This window comes from Sminthopsis crassicaudata, chromosome 1 (assembly GCF_048593235.1).
Source record: "Sminthopsis crassicaudata isolate SCR6 chromosome 1, ASM4859323v1, whole genome shotgun sequence".
Lineage (NCBI taxonomy): Eukaryota > Metazoa > Chordata > Mammalia > Dasyuromorphia > Dasyuridae > Sminthopsis > Sminthopsis crassicaudata.
In genome coordinates, this window is record NC_133617.1 from 217,973,481 (window position 1) to 217,994,456 (window position 20,976).

Consider the following 20,976-nt stretch of genomic DNA (forward strand, 5'->3'; position numbering starts at 1 on the left):
TTCCTTTTTTGTAATTCTTTCCCATTTTTCAGATGAGGGAACTGGGCCAAAAAGAGTTAAGTGATTTGCCCAGGATCACACAGTTAATAAGTGGCTGAGGCCAGATTTGAACTCACAAAGAGGGGTCTTCTTGACTCTAGGCAGGGAACTATATCCATTGTGGGTTGCCTACATTTTAATGTGAATTATATTACATTCACATACAAAACTCAATTTCCAATTCTTTGACACCAAAAAACTGCTATAAATATTTTATAAATATATATATATATATATATATGTATATACATATATATACATATACATATATGCATATGTATGTGTCTGTGTCCCTTTCTCTTTATTATGTGATCTCTTTGGGAGACAGACTTAGTAGGAGTAGTGGTGAATCAAAGGATATGCAATTAAGAGATCCTTAAACTTTTTTGCTTCATAGTCCCCCTTTTCCAGATTGGTATAACCTACAAAACTCTTCTCTGAATCAACTTTGTTTTAAAATTCATAATTCAAGGAAATGCCGATTTAGAAGCAAGAGAAAAACAAGAGATGTACTTTTTTTTCTTATACAAGTTCATAGACTTGCTTAGATATATCCAATATATACTATCCCAAGTTAAGAATTCTACTTTTACATTACAGTTGAGGTGTCAAACATAAGCCGTGAAATGCAGTCCTAATCACATTAAAATGTAAATCATCTGAAAAATGGGAAAGAATTACAAAAAAGGAAATGGCAGACCATTCAAGTATCTTTGCCAAGAAAACTCCAAATGGGGTCATGCAGTATCCGACACAAGTGAAAAATTACTAGATAACCAAAAGTTAATATACAGCACAAAGGAATAATAATATAAGGTTTAGTGGGCCCTATTTCAATCTGACTTTAGAGGAGAACACTGAGAGATTAAGTAACTTGCTCGACATCACAGAACCAGCATATCTCATAACAGAGGCAGGACTAGGTAGAGAAAAGGAAATCAGGAGGTATCCTTTGCTTCCCCCTTAGAGATGAAGGTCACTAATTTGATTTGAAGTTCAATCCTTAGAGAAAGGATAAGAGACTAAGTGTCTGTGGTGGAAAGAAAGTTTTATTATAGGACAAAGAAGATCATGTGAGGTCCATGGTTCAGTGACAAAGACAGTAGATTTGAAGTTTCAAATCCTAAATATGCATCTTATTATTTGTAGAATAATAACTTGGCTTCCCTGGATCCCTGATTTTCTTTATCAATAAAACAAGGAAGCTGAACTAAAGGAAGTTGAAGCCTGTTGTCCCTTCAAGTACTAAATCCAACAATACTATAAATCTGCTAGCATAGCAGTACTTACTCCAGGCACATAGGACTGAACCTGTTTGAAGGATATCACAACTTCTAAAATTTCCCTGTAGAACTTTACAGTGACTCAAGGACTCTCTGTCATGAAAGCTTTCTTGGGCATGGGACACCTGTTACATTGTGAGATTCACTTCTTCAGTGTATTAATAAATCTGATGATGACCTGTAAAATAGTAATATAATTCATTTGTTTGTTATTTCATTCAAACAATTCTATGAAAAGGTAGCATTTAAGTTGGACCAGCATGATTCATACAGGATTTAGGCTAGATTCGGCCACGGTTTTCATCATTGCTTACTTCTCCTGTTCTGCAGTGCCACATGACTTCTGTAGCCAAAGGTTAATTCCTAGGTGATTTTACTTAGATGGTTTAATAGCAGCATATTTTTAAACTGAGTCCATTCCCCACACAGCCCCACTTTATCTCATCCCAATGCCATGCTAGAAAAAAATGTAGGTAACTCAAAATAAATTTAATATTAACCTTAGACAGATCAAAGAATTAAGTTAATCAAATCAATAAACAAGCAGTTGTTAAGTGCCTACTATGTACCAGGCACTAAACTAGATGCTAAAAGGTATCTTACTTAGCAGTTAGTCTGACCCAGACCTAAACAAGAATCCCCTCTAGAACATTCTCCAAAATGAGACATGCAATTTCTCCAAAATGAGACATGGGCAATGTATTGATTAGTTTTACAAAAGACCACTTTGAACTTTTGAAAACCCTTATGATTAGGAAATCTTTTTCCTTATATCAAGCCAAAGCAGCTTATTTACAAACTCCATCTACTGTTCTCAGTTCTGCCCTGTGGGACCTAATGGAACAAATTGATACTTCTGCTAAATATTTAAAAACAGCTCAATCCTTCAACTCTAAATCATCTCTTCTCAAAGCTAAACATCTTTAGTTGTTTCAACTGACTTTTATAAGGCATTGGCTTAAAGTCTTTCACTATCCTATGAATGAATTCTAGCTGGTCAACATTGTTCAAATGTAGCCTTAGAATTAAACACAATATTTCAAGTTTGGTTTTGTGGAAATTGTAATACTTCAATATTTGAATGATCTGTGATCTTAATATGGATACTCTTTCCAACAGGACAAAGAGCAAGCCAGTCATATCTTCTTATTTTGTGTGATTCTTGAATATGCCTTCCTACAAATTCTTGGGGGGAGATCGGGGAAGAGAGTACATACTTCATGCTAGAATCTTCCTTTAGACCTCTTGACATTTGATGTAGATAAGTGGATCACAGGGGACCATTCATCCTTTGTTCTAACCACATCACAGCTTTTAACCCAAATCACTTTAGCTTTAATTGAATTGTCAATAATGGCTCCAACCTAAGTCCCAGTGGCTCATTGTTCTGGTTTTGGTGGCTTAGAGTAAGTGTAAATAGCAATTATTTTCTGTTTTTGGCTAGAAACTCTGATGCTCTTCCCCTCCCAGGTTGTTACCTTTGTGATGGTAAATTGAGCCATCTTTCATCTCAACTCTTATCTAGCTTTTAGTCATTGAATGGGCATGAGCTCAAACTGAAACCTTGGAAAGACCTTAAAGTATAAAGGCCAATGTCACCCACTGCATCCTAGACCATCTCCATCATCTTGGCATTTGTCTTATGGCCTGATTTCCAATGACTCTGGAGGAGAGAGCTAGACCCACAATTTTGTGCATCTCTGACTCACTCAAGTCCTATTCACATGCAAGTTAAGATACCACCCTCGTGATGTAATCGAATAAGGATCAATAACAACAGTAGGCTCACTTTATTTTATAGTCACATTTGTTTTTTGATTGTGGGAACATATATTAAAACTGAAAAGGACCTCAAAGGTCAGCTAGCTCAAGTACTTTATTTTATGGATGAGGAAATTGTGGCACAGAGAGATAATGAGATCTTTCCATACAATTTTTGGTAGTTATCATGTATGTTGTAGCATCCCCATTCCCACTATAAGCCTCTCCATTTCCCTTTTAAATAATCTTCAACTCTCTCTTTAAAGAATGCAATTCCATGACTCACTTTCATACACAGTATCACTGGAAGAATAATGAAGTTGAAATAGATGAATCTTAGTTTCAGGAAAAATCTTGGAATCATTCAAGGCAATACACAGTTTCCTAAAAGCAATGAGATTGGTTTTCTCCTCCTATTCAATTCCAGGCCCAGATCATTTCTATCTCAATATCAAGAAAGGGCCAAAAATTTTTACACGGATTTTTCCAGATTGTGGGGGTGACATGCCCCTAACCCTCACGAAGTAGAAGAGATCACTAAAATGAAGCTAAAAAGAAGCTCGATTTATAGTTTGTTTTGCCTCAGAAAATACTTTTCAGGGGTTAGAAAAAGAGAAACAAAAGACTTATAGCCTATCCAGAATATTCCAAAAGTTTTGATGTAGTTTTAAGTTATTAGACTTTAAAATTGAACTTGTAATGATGGGTTGATTTCTTTGTTTTGTTCATCCAAAGGCATACCATAATCTGGATAATTGACATTTTTCATCCATTTGATTTTTATTCTTTATTTGGTTAGAAAAAATTTTTTTAAAGATTATATACATATCATATGATTCTCTGAGTTAACTGAGGAAATGACAAATATGACATTTAGAACAAGAGCAACTGTAAGACCTTCTACTTTACTGGAAAACCCTTTGCTATTTGGACTCTGTGCTGAATATCTTTCCATGATAGTGGAAAATAACATTGGCAAACATTATATCTCCCCATTTTGTCTCCAGTAATCAGAAGGTAGTCATCTCTCTTGTTTCACCTTTCATAAAATCTTATATGATTTTAATATATGTGTGGAAGAGTTACCCTGTAGAGTAGTATTTGGTTCTAAACAATTAAAAGATATATTTAAATAGTCAAAATACAATGAGACCTATAGATCAGTGTATATCCTACACCAATTTATCACCTAATAAAAAAATAAAAAGATAAGATGCTAGCGAATATCATTTGCATAAGCCTGTCCATTCACTTGTCAAACCTTCACCAAAGAAGTCTTTGATGCAGATATAAATTATCCTTAAAAAAACTTGTAGAGATGGGAAACAAGGCAAATATATGTCAACAATTATTGATATTTTCTCAATCGCCCTTTCTCCCACTAATAATTTGACCTATTACTTTCTCCAAGGACTTTATATCTTCTCCTTTTTTAGATATCTTGAGAACCAAACTCTCAAAACTCTGAAAGTTCAACTGCCTCAAGCACAGACTTCTTCAACATACCTTTAACCTAGTTTGTCTTTGTATTCCTTATACCATTTATACCTCATACAATACACAAATAACATGATATTGGAGTCTAAGTGTTGTGGTCTCATCTTCACTGATAGAGCGATGAGTTTGTAATATAAATCTTTGCATATTTTTTTTTACATTTTTTCATCTACTGCTATTTCAGTTTATTCTCAAATGTTATGATGATCTAGTCTAATTGAATCTCTTACCATATTTTTTCTCTACAATTTTCTAGTTATTTTATGAGGGTATTGTAATCATAATCTATCTCCATAATCATCCTTCTCCATAAAATTTTACAAATAACTGTATATTTTTAAATGGCCAGCTGCCCTTGGCTCCCAAATCTTTCTACCAGACAGAGCAATCAAATTTTGCCTGGCTGAGCTGGTTCCTATGCTCTTTTGTACTTTTGGGGGTTGACTGACTACACCAATTTGACAAAGGTAGTATTCTGTATTAATGTACTTTTTTATTTCCCATTTTTCAGAGTAAATTATTTTATGTTCGATGGAAGTTGCCCCTATATCATACTATATCTTCTTTTTATTCTTTCTTCTAACTTAATATTAATTCTGTATTTTTCTTAAGTAATTACCTTATTTGATAAAGCCAATGGTCTGACTACACAAAAACAACTGATTTAGGAATGATTTTTATATCAATAATCAGTTGTTTGATATAAACTATATATATATATATACATATATATATATATACCCACATATATATATACCCACATATATATATACCCACATATATATATATATATATATATATATATATATATATATATATATATATATATATATATATATATATATATACACTATATACCCATTTTCCTTTTATGTAGTATTTTTCAGTGCTAGCCATATCCAGTATCCCCAGTCTTTCCTTGAAGAAAGTATTTATGATATAGTGGCTTGAGAGTTGTATACATGTTGTTTCAAAAATTTTATTTCAATTTTAAAGTTTAATAGCTTAAAACTACACTAAGACTTTTGGAATAGTCTATATAATCTATGAGTCTTTTGCTTCTCTTTTTTCTTACCCCTGAAAAATATTTTTCTAAGGTAAAAAAAAAACAAAAAACAAACAAACAAAAAAAACAAAAACAACAACAAAAAAAAAAACTCTGAGTCAAGTTTCCTTTTACAGTTATCCCTTCTACATTGTGGGAGTTAGGGACATGTGACCTCCATGATCTGGAAAGATTCGTGTAAAATTTTTTGGCCTTCCCTCTGTACCAAAACAATCTGAATTTTCTCTTCTTTCATGGAGTGTTTATAGTTTCCTATGGTAAAGTCTGGGTTAAGTCTTTATTCATAGGCCCTGTGTCATCTTATTAGTCGTCATGTATTGTTTATAGCTTCCATAAAACTCTCCAATAATTTCCATTTAGTTTCTTATACCAACTTGTAATATATGGGGAATAAGGGGGGGGGATGTAGCAATGTAGAAGACATAACTGTAGATGCCACTTAACTTCTTTGTATCTTTCATTTTTAGCAGAAATATTGGGATTGATGCAATTCATTCCTTTACTTCAGGGCTTCTTAAACTTTTTCTACTTGAAACTCCTTTTTGCCTAAGTATTTTTATGTAACCCCAGATATATAGGTATATATATATTTTTTTACACATACATATATATATATAAAGTATACAAAGAAAATATTTAAAATTTATTTTAAAACAATTTGTTAGTATATGTATATATATACTATATATAAAATGTATATATAAAATCACAAAATTATATACACATACTTTTCTGATTTATTAAAGATAAAAGTAAATTTGCATACTACTGAGACTGATGTGTTTGTTTATTTTTACATCAAGAGGGTAGCTAGATGACACAATGGATAGAGCACTGGCCCTGGAGTCAGGAAAACATGAATTCAAATGGGACCTCAAACACTTAATACTTACTAGCTGTGTGACCCTCAGCAAGTCACTTAACCCCAATTGCCTCACACAGACAAAACAAGAAAAGTCAGACATTTTCATAAAAAATTAAATTTTGGTGGAATATTTGATACTTTTCCTCTTGTCAAATTTTTCACAACCCTCATGTTTAGTTATGTGCCCCAAAGTTTAAGCTTTACTCTAGTGGCATGTCTACTCATTAGTGCCTGACTATTACTTTTACAATACCAACAACTTGGGCAAAATTCTATACATGATGGCTCTTTTAATGGAGCCTAAGATAGCATTTGTACCTCCTCCAATTTTTTAACGCTCAGGTTACACTGCTGAGTTGCAATACACTAAAACCTTCAAATCTTTTCACAGTAACTATTATCTAGTCACACATTTTCTCATTTAGAAATGGAGAAAAATGTGCTACACACAATGATAGAGTCCACAGCCAATTTAAATTTTTGGTATAACCCACTAATCCAAATTATGTTTTTAGGACTTTTTCATATCTACTGGAATATTTTCTTCTTAAGAATAAATCAACAAGCATTTAGTGACTAGTGTATGCCTGGTATCACAAAGACAGAAATGAAACAGTTCTTGACCTCTGGAACTTATATTTCATCAAATTATATTCTATCTGGTCTGTTTTTAGACCAGATGTCTTCTTAAATTTAGCCTAACAAAATCAATGTGGCTAGAATCAGAAGAGAAACTGAACAAGTAGGAAATATTTTTTAAAGGATGTTTTATAAAAATCTACTACCTAAAAATACACAGGGAATTGACACACTAAGCTTTATTTCCCCTATAGATTAAGTGATAAAAAAAATAAGGAAACAATTTTTAGGAGTAATTCAAATGGTCAACCACCGTACAAAATACTACTGTAAATCACTAACAAAAAGATAAGTAAAATTCAAAACAACTCTGATGTTTCTTTTACTTATATCCAGCAAACTGGCTGCAATGATAGAAAAGAAAGAAAGAGTAAATATTGTGAAGGAAAAACTCTAATAAACCCAAGCATGTTGGGAAATAATTTTGCTATAATGCAAGAAAAAAACCAGTAAATTGTTTATATCTTTTGAGCTCATAAATCTTACTATTATACCACTGATGTCAATGATTGGGGAGGGGGGGAGATCCCATATAAAATATAAAAATATTCACAGCAGCGCTGTGGTAGGAAAAAAAACTGCAAACTCAATAGTTGACCATCAATTGAGAAAATGGCTGAACAAATTGTGGAATATTAATATAATGGAATATTATTGTGTCATAAGAAAGGACAAATATGGGGATTTCAGAGAAATGTTAAAATACTTGAATAAAGTGATACAAAGTGAAGAAAGCAAAACCAAGAAAAAATCCTCAGCTGCTGCAACAGTATCCCTGATAACACTAAAAATCAGTTAATTCTGATGAATTGTAATCAACAATTAAATTTCTAGAGAACTGATAAAGAAACATATCTCCCATCTCTTAATAAAGAAATGGGTATTATGAATGGGACATACATACCCCATTATCAAAAACACTGGGATCCATTACTAAGGTGACTCACTGTAACTAAATGGTTTTCCTTTTTATAATAGAGGGAGTAATATTTGTGTGGAGACTTGGGGAACACAGAGTTGGGGGGTTTCATAAAACAAGCCTTTCCAGTGGTTTATGAGAAAATAAGTATGAAGTAAAAACAAAAAGCAATTTTAAAAAATATTTTAAATAAGACGACTAAGTATTAAAATGGCCAGAGTGGTTGGGAGTAAAGAAGACCCAAGTTCAAATCCCACCTCAGACACTAACTTTCAGTATGACCCTGGGTAGATTAGCTTCAATTTCCTTATTTGTATAATGAGGATAATAATAGCATCTATTTCCCAGGACTATAGTGAGAATATATGAGATAACATATGCAACTTGATTAATAAACCTTTAAGTGCTACATAAATACTATTATTACAATTAAGTAAATATTTTTGCAGTGTGAGTACTAATGCAATGACAACCTATGACACCATTCTCTTTTAACATATGGAAAAATTTTAAACTGCTGCATATATGCACCAAATATTTTTTATCTTCTCAGGTATATCTCACATATAGGATATAACATTTTCCAACATATACACAATCTCTTTTGCTTTTCTCCTCCCTCCTTTCCTCCATCTCTCTGTCTCTCTGTTTCTGTCTCTCTGTCTCTCTCTGTCTCTCTCTCTCTGTCTCTCTGTCTCTCTTTGTCTCTCTGTCTCTCTTTGTCCCTCTCTCTCTGTGTCTCTCTTCCTCTTTCTCTGTTTCTCTCTCTCTGTGTCTGTCTGTCTGTCTGTCTGTCTGTCTGTCTCTCTCTCTCTCTCTCTCTCTCTCTGTGTGTGTGTGTGTGTGTCTGTCTCTCTCTGTCTCTCTGTCTCTGTCTCTGTCTCTCTCTCTCTCTCTCTGTCTCTCTCTCTGTCTCTCTGTCTCTCTGTCTCTCTCTCTCTCTCTCTCTCTCTCTCTCTCTCTCTCTCTCTCTCTCTCTCTCTCTCTGTGTCTCTCTGTCTCTCTTTCTGTGTGTGTGTCTCTCTCTGTTTCTCCTCCCTTTGCCCGCCTCCCAGCCCTTTTCCCCCTGCCTCTCTTTATATATATTTCTCCTTTGTCCAGGATTGGATTGCTTACATATCTTCCACCTGGAGTATTTCTCAGACAGCAAACTGTATAACTAGACCGCAAACAGCCCATTAGTATCTGCCATAGGAAGGAGGTCATTAAGGCTACAGAAACCTACAGTAGCTCCCTGTAATTGCAACTCAGTGCATTGATTTTCACCTCTAAAAGCTTTAGAGTTCAAGTTTACCCCAGATTCTACATACCATATGACTATCTAGAAGCAGCTTTCTCTTCAATCAATCAATAAGCATTTATGAAGCACCTACTACATACTCAGCACTTTGCTAAATATGTCTATAAATTTTGACCCCAGAAATCCCACTATTACACCACTGACATCAATGATTGGGGAGGGGGGAAGATCCCATATAAAACATAAAAATATTCACAGCAGCGCTCTGTGGTAGAAAAACAAAACTGGAAATTCAATGCCTATAGTTAGACCAAATATGTCAACATTCCCTGACTTCAAGGAATCTGCTTTCTGAAAGGGGAATACAACACACATAGCTGAAGTTCAGCCAGGGAAGGGGGTTTGGTCTGGGTAGTCAGAGAGATTGTTAAGGGAGACTGACAGGGCAGTGGCCCATGCAGTACTTAGATGGGCAACAGAAGGCTCTAGTTTCCTAGTGGATGGCATGTGAAGGACAGTCTGGGGCTGACTCTGGGGAAGCGATTTTCATAACCTCACCCTCCTAAAGGTGATTCTGGTCGCTCCGTATTTTTCTGAGACCACTGGAAGCCCTAGTGATACCCCATGGATCTACTCACTATGGTGCTTTTAGACTACATGAATGACCCACATAATTCTGGCTTTCCTGGCATTGCCTTGACTAGGGACCCTATCACAAGGAATCTTCTCTACCCCCACCCTGGATCTAGTCCCAACCCAGCTACAACTAGCTATATGATCTTGGGAAATCATCTCACCATTCTAAATCTGACTGTGCTACATATGGCTATAAATTGGAGAAATTCGATATAATCTCTAAGTCCCCCTTAGAACTCTAAAAGTCGTAGGATTCTAAGAGTCTGGGGACAAGACAGTTCAGAGAATTTTCCAGAGTTTTAAATAAATTCTATGACTATTTCAGGGGAACCTATTGAAGTAAAATTCTAAGGATCTTAGCTAAACAAATTCAGAACAACTACGGGATCCCAGCTATTTCCAATGATCCAGACAATCGTTTTTTTTTCAGGCTAAGAAATGAAAAGGTACAAAGAATATATAGAAAGCTAATCTGGGATTTTCAAAATAATCTAACGATATAATCTTAATCCCAGAGTATCCATTAAGGACCTCTACTATTAGAATCTTTATTTCTACTGTAGAACAGATCAATGACAACCTCTTTCTGTCACAGACAAGTGGTGTAGTGTTCAATCTAGACTCAGGAAGATATGAATTTGAATTTTCTCCCAAACCTTTTCTCTCTGTGTGACACTGGACCAGTCATTTCTATCTCAGCCTCTTTCCTCACCTGTAAAACACAGAAAATAACAGCACCTACCTCTTAGGGACCATTTGAAATAACAGATGTATAGCACTTTGCAAACCTTTAAATGTTTCATAAATGCACTATATAAATGCTATTAGGATTGCTTAAATCAATTATGGGGGAATGTTTTAAATATAAGTTGAAAAGGGACCTCTGAATAACTCTAAAACCAAGCAACTAAAGTAAAAATCAGCTTCTATGGTCAAACACAGTACAAGGAAGAGAGGAAGCTGAGAAGGAAAAAAATCCAGAAATATAGAGCGCAAGGTATGTCCTCATGAGGCCTAAAACAACAACAAAAGCAACAATAAGAACCAGAAAAGCAAAGAGCTTTATAGCATTAAGTCATTTGAGTCTCACAACAACGCAGAAAGGCAGATGCTATTATTCCCATTTTGCAGATGAGAAAACTGTTTCAAAGAGATGAAGTGATTTGACTAAGGTCACACAGCTAGTAAGTGTCTACACAGTATAGTTAGGGATGCTAATATTACTATGTTTGATGCTTTCTCATTAGAAATTCAATTTAATAAATATTTATTAAACAGTTACCATTTGGTGAAATACTAAGTGCTAGAAAAAAAGGGAATTTATTGAATGGAGAGACATCATGCAAACACAGAGCAAACTATATACAGGATAAATAGGAAATAATTAACAAAGAGGAATTAAGACAGATTGGAAAAGACTTCCTATAGGAGGTAGGTTTTTAGTTAGAACGGGAAAGAAGGTCAGTAGTTGGGGCAAAGTGAGGAGAGAGAGCATTCCAGGCTTGGGGAACAGCCAGAGAAAATGCAAAAAGTGGAGAGAAATGAAATAACTTGTTTGAGAAATAGCCAGAATCAGAGTATATGTTAGGTAGTGAGGTATAGAAGAAGCCTGGAAAAATAGGAGGCCGAGGGCTTATGAAGGGCTTTGAATTGTAAACAGAGGAACTAAATCTGCAAAGAAGCAGCCTCAGAATAAGCAGGGTTGGACAGAAAGTACTCCTGTATGAACATTCAGACCACCCTCCCAGAGGACTGCTTTACTTTCTCTCTAACAATCTCTATGCTGTAATTCCTTGCCTTCTGTCCACTGTCTTTACGTGTAAAGAAAAGGCCATTCCCAGTATGCTCCTTTCTGGCCAAAGTGACCAACTTACTGATCCTTGAACTCAGTATTACACTTTCTGTATTTATCTCAATAATTTGTCTTGTATGATTGGCTCCCTCTTTGTCAGAAATTAATCAGAAACCAGACCTTCAAAGTTCAGGTCTTCCATGGAATTATTTTTGGATCATCTTACCAGTAGTTTCTCTCCTGAAACTCTTTTATCATTATTTACATCACACGCTACCTACCCATCCCCTTCCTCACTACACATAATACATGTAATCTCCCTGAACACACAGGAATGTTTGGGGGAGTTTTTTGTTTGTTTCTTGTTTTGTCTTTTATCTCTACCTACCATTGTGCTGGGATCCTCTACGCCGTTAATGTTATTGTTGCTATTTAGTCACATCCAAAGGATTCCATTTGGGGGCAAAGATACAGGGATGGTTTGCCATTTCCTTCTCCAGTTCATTTTACAGATGAGGAAACTGAGAGGTGAGTGACTTGATCAGAGTCACACAGCTAGCATCTGAGGCCAGATTTGAACAAAAATTCTCCTGATTCTGGAGTCCACTATACTCACTGTGTCACAAATGATTTCAAATTCTCTTTGACAGTATCTAAAATTAATTACTTGTGCATACTTAAGCAAGTTTCTTCAGTTTTTTGGGGGGAAAGGGGGTCTCAGTTTCTTCATTTGTAAAATTAAGAGTCTGGATTAGTTCCAAAGGTCTAAACTTTGTGACATTAATCTTACCCTTACAACTAAATCTTAATTTTAACTAGAGCTCAAAAACAAACGTATTTCTAAAATATCTCATAATCCAGTCAGTCACATTGTGAAATCAAACTATCAACCAAACCACCTTTAATGCCTAGAACTACTGCTTGAGAGGCTGACTCATTGAGCAGCCTTGGTGATAGGGGGAGTTAGGGGGTACTTGGGGATAAAGTAATGGGGGAGCAGGCTGGGCATTGTTACCTGATGAAGTAGTTTGGAATTAAGGAAGAAAACCTACCTAAGAAGGCACAGCAGTTGGAACTATTTTAAGCCCCAGATGGCCCAAGGATCAGCTGGATTGATGCTTTGAGCCCCCCTCTGGGAGGCATTTAAACTTTAAAGCCCCTCTTATCTGCCAGGTCATTAGATTAATAGCTCCTACATCAATCCTAACTACATAGCAGATAAGAAGGTCTTTAATGTTTAAATGCCACCTGCTAGCTGAGGCAGTTGTTAAAAACAACCAAGTTTTCAGGGAAATATGAGAAGGTAAAGAGAAGGAGCCATGAGGGAAATGGTGAGTGGGTGAAGTGGATTTTGTGGCAGGCATGGGGATTTTTTAAAAATGCATTTGCATGCCTGATCTGCATTTATGCATGACATGTGGAGGAGAAAAGAAGGGACTGAAAATGGGTGTGAGTCCAAAACTTCCTTCTGTCTAGTTGGGAAAGGCTTCTGGAAAAGACAGACTATAATCTGGAGAGTGAAAGATTCAGTTCTCTCTAGTAACCTTTATTTACTGCCTGCAGAAACAAGCTACCTTCCAGGTTTGCTTCATCACTTCCCATTTCCTGATTCTCCATAACTCAGTGACTTTAGTCCCCAGGCCAAGAGTGCTCTGGAGACATACATACATAGATACATACATGGTACATATGTATATACATACACAATACATATACATATGCATACATGTACACATATGCATTGCATATGTATATATATTTATATGTGTGTGTGTTATCCTTACTGGCTTCCATCGCACCTTGGATCATTCTAGAGCCACTGAGCACCTAGGTAACCTGTTCACTGTTGTGCTATTGCTATTTTATAACAGAGAACATCATTAAAACATTGCTAAATTGGATAAAAAGATAAACGGGAGTTCTCTGATATGTTTTAATAATGTTAATAATTAATAGCACTTTATCAGCAAATACCTCAAAGTCCTTTGCTAGTACTATTCCATAAAGTATCCCAAAGAGACAAGTCAATATGATTCTTTTATGGTCTGTCACTGGAGCTTGGAAGATACTAAGATATTAAACAATATGCCCCCAAATTGCCATAAATCATACTAAGGATCCTCCTCTGAATATCCTAATCCTTGCAGGATTTAAATATTAAGTTAAGGTTATTAGATCCTGATGCTTTCATTCTTAACAACTTTAAGTCCATTTCAAACATAAAGATTTGGTACTGAAATCCCTTTAATATAATAGGTACTGAAGGGAAGGAATGTCTGGTAAAAATTGCTAAGAAAACTGGACATAATTATGGCAGAAATTAGGTTTAGACCAACATGTCACACTCTATTCTAAATTCCAAATAATATATGACCTAAATATAAAAGGTCACATCAAAACAATTAGAGAAACAGGAAAGCATTACCTTTTATGTCTATGGAGAGGGGAAAAATCCATGCCCAAATAAGGTAAAGCAAGGATCAAAAAAAGATAAAATAGACAATCTGATTACATGAAATTAAAGTTCTGTACAAACAAATTTAGTCATTAAATAATTAAAAGGGAAACAACTGGAAAAAAATTTAATGCGAGTTTTATTAATAAAAGTCTCATTTCCAAAATATATAAGGAACTAATATGTAAGAGCCATTTCCCCAATCGATAGTCTAAATATATGAACAGATTGCATAGAATGTTCAAGAAGAACTAGTAACTCTGGTGTGAGGATTTGCCCTGCCCTCCTCAGAAGTGCTTATTCACCTTGGGCGCTCACCTGGCCCTCCACTCTCTTCTGTAGCTCCAAGAAGCTGCAGCATCAGGGACCGCCACACCCTGGGAAATGGATCTTGACAGAGGGACAAACCAGGTTGAGGGCGGCTAATGGGCCACAAGACCATTAGGGACATAGTGGAGTGTCTACCCCAAGGCTTCCGCAGGTAGAATAGGTGGATGAGAATCATTTGTTCCAACAGACATGAAGGTAGCTGAAGCAGGAGCTATGGGCTATCACTAATACACACTTTGGTCTAGCCACTAAACTTCAATAACTACAAAAGAAAGAGTGGAGCTGACAACTTGGTACAAATCTGCCTCATTTGAATCCAATTCACTCATGAATCAAGACGTGAACATGATCTTCCTCTTGGAAAACAAAGGACAAACAGCAATGAATATATGAAAAGGTGGTTTTTAAGGAGGAAAAAATGTCTTATCTCTAGTTGTATGAAAATAAATGCACCAAATCACCGCTAATTATACCCCCAAATCCTAAGATTGGTAAAGCTGACAAAAAAGAAAATGTCAAATCTGGAAAAACTACAGGAAAAAAATAGGACAGCCAGACTCTTTTGGTAGAGCTGTGAACAGATCTAACCATTCTAGAAAGCAATCTGAAATTATTCCCCAAAAAATGTTAATTAATATATACACCTTTTGATCTAGAACTATCATAATTATACTTACACCTCCAAAGAAACATGAAAAGACTCTATGTATTCAAAAACATTTACAGCAGCTCTTTTTTGGTAGTAAGGAAATGAAAACTAAAGTGTCCAACAATGAGGAAATAGCAGAATATATAACAAATTCTGGTATTTTAATATAATAGAATATTATTGTGCTATAAGAAATGAAGAAAGAGATGTCTATGGAAAGACTGGGCAAGGCTTTTATGAACTGCTGCTGAGTTAAATTAAGAGGACCAGGAGAACAATCAAATACCGTAAAAATGAGTAAGTCAGAAAGACTTAAGAATTCTGATCAACCAAATAATCAACCATGGTTTCAGAGAACTAATAAAGAAGAATGCTGCCTACCTTGCTAGGTATGAGAGTGAGAATGAGAAAGGCATTTTTTGGACATGGCCAACTTGGCTTAAATGACACAAGGGTTTTATATTTCTCTCTTTTCTTCTTTCCTTTTTCAGTGGATGAGGAGACGTGGGGGGGAGATATAAATATTTTTTGAATAAAAAAATTTTTGTTTTTCTTTTTTTGCAATATATGACCAGACTCCAAAACTTTAAATCCAATTTGCAAGAATCTTGCCTTTCTCCCTAGTTGCCTTTCAACTAATGGAACCAAAAAGAAATACCACTTGCTGGTACAATGCTTACAATGACTTTTGGTCAGTCTATACTAAGAAGTCATTAGTGCAGTCCACTAGAAAGTATGTATCAACATAAATTTTAAGCAAAATGCTATATTGGATATTAAGAGATATTAAACTAAAGACAGATTAGTGTTCTCAAATAAAATATAATTTCATTTGAGATATTTAAAAACAAAACTTATGAAACAACTTGTGAATATTTAAAAAGTAACATCCAGAGAAAGCACCAAATAAGATCCTTCAAATCCAAGATGTGTGCCAAGGAGCCTCAGCAATGGCCAGAGGACAATGGAGCACTGAAGGGAAGGCTTTGGGAGAAATGGATACTGAGAGATATTTTGAAGAATACTCTACAAGAATGTTTTTCACATATGAAGCCAAAAGATAATGTGAATTCTCCTCTAGTGCTTTTGTAACAGGAAGAAAGCAGGTTTAAGGGAGGATGTATGATTGCTACTTCAAACTAAGTCACCACCCTTGTCACCACACTATTGAGAAGCAAGGAGAATGTGTAAGGGAAAAGACCAAATTTCTTGCCTAGGTCACAGAAAGAAATGTTTGATTAGCTCCTGCACTCCTGGAAAGTCCCAGTGATACTCTCTACAGATTAGGTAAAGTGAATTGAACAGATTAATTTTACACCTCCCCATCCCACCAAAACAAAACAAAGCCTTTATCTAAACAGGGTAATAAGTATTTTTTTTCTAGTTCGTATTTAAGTGTATATAACCTAGCCAACTAAACCTCTAAAACCATTTTGCAAAGAATTAAACTCTTCTAAACTTGTCCTTTTATGAAAAGAATATATAATAAAAATGAATAAGACTGTCATCCTTTAACTTGCATCCAGCATAAATCATTAGTACTGGCACAGCAACCCCAGCAGTCAAATCAGCACTCTCAGTTCTGCTATTGTTGCCTACAGTCAGCCAGATCATTTGCATTATTAAGTGGTGTACTATGTGCCAGGGAAAAGAAAGGCAAAGATATGACCTCTCCCCTCAAAAGAGTCATAGTCTAATGGGGAGACAACATGCAAATAACTATGTACAAGGTCTAACCAGCATCAACAGAAAGTAATCTCCAGGGGAAGATGTTAGAAGAGGGGGGACTGGCAAAGACTTGCTGCAGAAGGTGAGATTTGAGCTGTCTTTCAGGAAACTAGGAGAACACAGGTGGGCAGAGAGAGCATTCCAGACCGAGAAAAAGGGAGAGACGGGGAAGCAAGGAATCTGGTGTTCGAGGAAAAGCAAGTGAGCTGTGTAAGGGTATTTGTAGAGTATGTGAAGGAGAGTGAAATGTAAGGAAATTGAAGAGGTAGGAAGGAACCAGGCTGTGAAGGATTGTGAAAAACAAATGGGATTTGATTTGGAAGTGACAGAAAGTCACTGGAGTTTATTGAGTGGGGAAAGGAAGTCAGATTTGAATAAGTGGCAGCTGAGTGGAGGACAGATTAGAATAGGAAGAGGCTTGAGTCAAAGGGATCAACAGGAAAGCTCTTGTCACCATATAGGCAGGAGGTGATCTGGTCTGCACCATGGCTGTTAGTATGTGAGTAGAGAGAAGGAAAATATATAATATATAATAATACACTGTGAAGGTAAATAAGACAAGTCTTGAGAACAGAATGGATATCTTAAATGTGTGCAAGTGAAGAGTCAAGAAAGATACTGAGATTCTTAGTCCAGGTGATGGGGAGGATGTTGGTGCCCTAAATAACTGAATACATGGGGAAGATGGGAAGGCTTGAGATAATGAGGATAAGTTCTGTTTGAAACATGAAAAAAGGCAAGCAAGCATTGAATAAGACACTATTCTAAGTGCCAGGAATATAGTAACTAGCCCCTGTCCTCAAGGAGATTACAAGTACACTTTACAAACTGAAAGGGCTAGACATAATGCCCTCCTAATCTGGAAAATCCATGAAAAAATTTTGGGCCTCCCTTCATACCAGAGAATTCTGAATTTTTTTCTTTTTCTTTTATGGGGGTTTATAGAAGCTTATTATAAAATTTGGGAAAATATTTGGTCATGTTTGGCCTTAGTGTGTTGTTTGTGGCTCCAAAACTCCCCCAAATTTCCCATTTAACTTCTTATACCAAATTGCCATATATTGAAACCACTATAGGGACTGCTGCATTATGGAAAAGACAAACTGTACATTCTATCTGGAGAAGACGATTCACAAGAGGGGGATAAAAAAGGAGGGAGGAAAGATAAAGGTACCTGGTTCATGCCATGCTTTTTAAGTGCCATGGAATAGGACAGGAGGAGAAGGAAAACAGGCTGGAGACCCTCTACAAAGTGAAGATTTGAGAAATAACTTACCCATAGAAAGCAAGGGAGCAAGTCTTGTAAGTTCTACGTTAAAAAACCTACAGGGTAACTGGATATTCTAGGTCAAGAAAGCCTCAGGTGTTAAGGGAAGTTCCAGGTTAAAATAGTGGCAAATGAATGTTTTTGAGGTCTGGGAACCAGGAAAAGGGCTGGAAGATGGAATAAAGATTGGTCTAGGTCCTTCCACAAAATAGAATCTCTACAAGTAATTTATCACTGGGAACAGGAGGAAGGCCCTATAGAAGAATATTAAAGGCTGAGAAAGAACATTGAGTTTAAGATGTCTATGGCACATATAATTCATGATGTTCAGTAATATAGTACTGAAGCCAAAGAGAGAGAGGAGGGCTAGATATTTAAAGAGGGGGAATCATTTGCATAACGATGATAATTGAACCCAATAGAGCTAATAAAATCACCAAGAGAGATAGGATAGAAGGAAAAGGGAAAAGAGCCCAGAACAGAGGCTGGGGGTCAGCTACAATATATAGGCAGGACCTATAAAGATCAAGCAAAGGAGATGAAGGAGCAGCTGGATGGATCTGGCTGTGTTCAGAAAGAACAATATTCCACAAACCTAGAGAGTAGGATGGTCAACAATGTTGAAGGCTGAGAATTCAGAAAAGGCCATTAGATTTGGCTATTAAGAAATCATTGTTATCCACATCACGCAGTGTCTTCATCTCCCTACTTTCCAAGATCAGTGCTTATAAATGTAATGTCAGTATTTTTTCTTCCTTTTAAGGGAAATGGTATAAAAATAACCAAGGAAATGTAAGAGGCAATCCTCCCCACTACCTATGTCACAAGTTGTTTTGAAAACATTGCTTTGCAAACCAAAAATGCTATGTAAACATGTGTTACTATTATTATTACTAATGTTTTAACTCAGCACATCACCTGAACCCAGTTCTGAAGTTATATTAAATACTCTATACAAGAAAATAATCTTACCTAAGGTTTTCATCTAAATGGCTAGGGGGAAGTAAATAAATTTGTAGATCATAAATAAAACTATTGTATTTTCCTAAGGTGTTTCAACACAGCTAATTTGAATATTTACCTGATAAGTAAACTTGTCAGGCCCAATATTGCCTATACTCTTCTCTTAGAAAACATAGTTTACAAACATAATGGAAAATGGAAAAATAATTTATCAGAGCTCCATTTTCACTAATCAAAGCATCCTAATCAATGCAATGAATGCATAAGGTAATCTTGGTCAGGATTTACTATGATTATAAACAAAAATGTGAATTCTTAGGACAGCTTGCAATCCCTTGATGATCCCGTATGCTCTATGCTAGTCACAAATTTGATTCAAAAAGCCAAATGGTGCCTTCATCATGAAAAATCAATACTAGTAAGAGAAAAATAAAGAGGTACAATCTACTTTTTCTTTAAGAATAATTACAATCTCATTTGTCAGAGGAGAAGGAAAAGACTATTAAGGTAATTTTAATCTTTTTAAAAACAAAGATTAGAAGAGTACTGTATCAAATACACATAAAATAGAAAGCAAGTTAATGGAAAGTGCTGACTCAAAAAGCTCATGACTTAGCATATTCTCCAATAAGTCCCATATATGAAAGAATGTATGTATCTTTATGTATCTAAGAGGGAGGGAGAGGAGGAGGGAGGAAGGGAGAAAGAGGGTGGGGTTAAGAAGACACAGAGAGAGAGAGGGAGAGAGAGAAAGAGAGAAAAGGAGGGAGGGAAGGAAGGGTCGAGACAGACAGAAAGATAGCAAAGGCGAGAGAAGATGGGAGCAAGAGAGAAGGAGGGGGAGAGAAGGAGAGGGAGAGAAAAAAAGAGGGAGAGAACAAACCAGAAACCAAGTGGGATCACCAGCTGGAAAATGGCTAGCCAAAATGTTATAGAAAAAATATTGGATTTTGTAATTGTAAGACCTGAGTTCAAAGCCTGTCACTCTTACTACCTTAAGCAAATCATTCAAACTTTTTGGCCTCAGTTTCTTAATTGATAAATTATGAGGTTGAATTAGACAATTTTTAAGCACTGAATCTGATCCTGTGATCTTGATCTTCTAACTTCTAGAGTCTAAAATTAACAGATAAAACCAACAAAGTTACTGAATCTGTTTATCCAGAGCAAGAGCTTATTCTATGGCTATATTGAAAATAACCTCAATTTAAAAAAAAAACCTGAGTGACAAACAAGTCACTGCTCCCCACATTTGTTCTCTCCCAAATTTTCTGAGCATCATTCTTTGATCCTCATAACTCTGACTGAACTTGACCTCAATTCAATTCTGTCTTCAATGAACTCAAAAAACAGAACACAACAAAACTATGCATCCATCAATGTCTGAAAATGCTGAAATGGATCTGATAACATCTCTTTGACTTGTTTCAGTATCAGATGCACTCAGTTTGTACATAAAAACTCTAGGCATCCCATTATCTGTGGTCTAGCACATTTGTTTAAAAAGATGGGGGTTATTTGTGAAATTTATCCTTCTTATCAGATTGCATTACCAAGCAGAGCAACAACAGAGACAGCCTGATGTAGTAAAAAGGATCCTGAACTCAGAATCATATCTAATCCAGCTGCTCCAGAGTAAGACAGGAGAGGGTTGTCTTAAGATAGGAATAGGAAGTAGAAGATGAGCAGAAAGAAAGCAAAGGTGCCCCCTAAAAATCCAAAGACTCAATGAGGAAGTATGGATGGAAATAGGAGGAACACCTAATTCAATGCTTAGTGGCAAAGGAAGTAACCAGAATAGATACATCCCCCCGATACTGAAAACAGAGACTAACTTGAATGTTTCA

General features: G+C 35.8%; 1 protein-coding gene across 15 annotated transcripts in view; it reads right to left on the bottom strand.

Annotated features, from left to right (window-relative positions):
• Positions 1-20,976, bottom strand: part of LDLRAD4 (low density lipoprotein receptor class A domain containing 4) — a 565,990-nt gene that overhangs the window by 405,815 nt on the left and 139,199 nt on the right. Inside the window, exon 1 of one of the 15 annotated variants that reach the window (XM_074274505.1) lies at positions 1,330-5,235. The exons of the other annotated variants lie outside the window; for them this stretch is intronic. The gene's annotated coding sequence lies outside the window, so the exon portion shown is untranslated. Of the gene's footprint in view, positions 1-1,329; positions 5,236-20,976 lie in introns of those variants that run through there. 15 annotated transcript variants of the gene reach the window in all.